Source organism: Xyrauchen texanus, chromosome 36, assembly GCF_025860055.1.
Source record: "Xyrauchen texanus isolate HMW12.3.18 chromosome 36, RBS_HiC_50CHRs, whole genome shotgun sequence".
Lineage (NCBI taxonomy): Eukaryota > Metazoa > Chordata > Actinopteri > Cypriniformes > Catostomidae > Xyrauchen > Xyrauchen texanus.
The window spans coordinates 19,810,619-19,811,177 of NC_068311.1; positions in this window are offsets into that span (position 1 = coordinate 19,810,619).

Sequence of the window (559 nt, forward strand, 5' to 3'; positions counted from 1 at the left end):
ACTTTGATAACTCACTGAATAAATGTTTAGCAATGTCTCAATCTATTTTAAGGAATAGTTCACCAAAAGTGACAATTCTGTCATAATTTACTCACCCTCACCCCTAATTTGTCAATCAATAAATGTAATGAAAATAATTAATTTAATATTTTGTTGTGGAGTGGAGAAGGGTTGATTAGGGGCTGGGTGTGCGGGATCACGACCTGGCCACGCCCTCCTCCCTGCCACAGTTGTATTATTGTAAAATATGGACCATGATAACCAGACAAACTATAACTTTGTTGATGTGGACTCTTGGTTGATAATCATACAGGCTAGAGGAGCTAGTTCACCTCAAAGTCTGTCCCATGGCATGGTTTGCAGTTAATATGTTTTCTGCAGAAACAATAATTTCATCAGAATACACCTTGGCTTACATTTTGAATGGCTGTGAATGGAGAAATAATGTTTTAGATTTGTTATATAAAAAGAGGGGCTAACTGGACCATGCTCACCAGACCAAATTTAAAAAATGGTGTCCTGTGGTGTGGGTAGAAAAAACAAATAAAAAAGGAGTAAA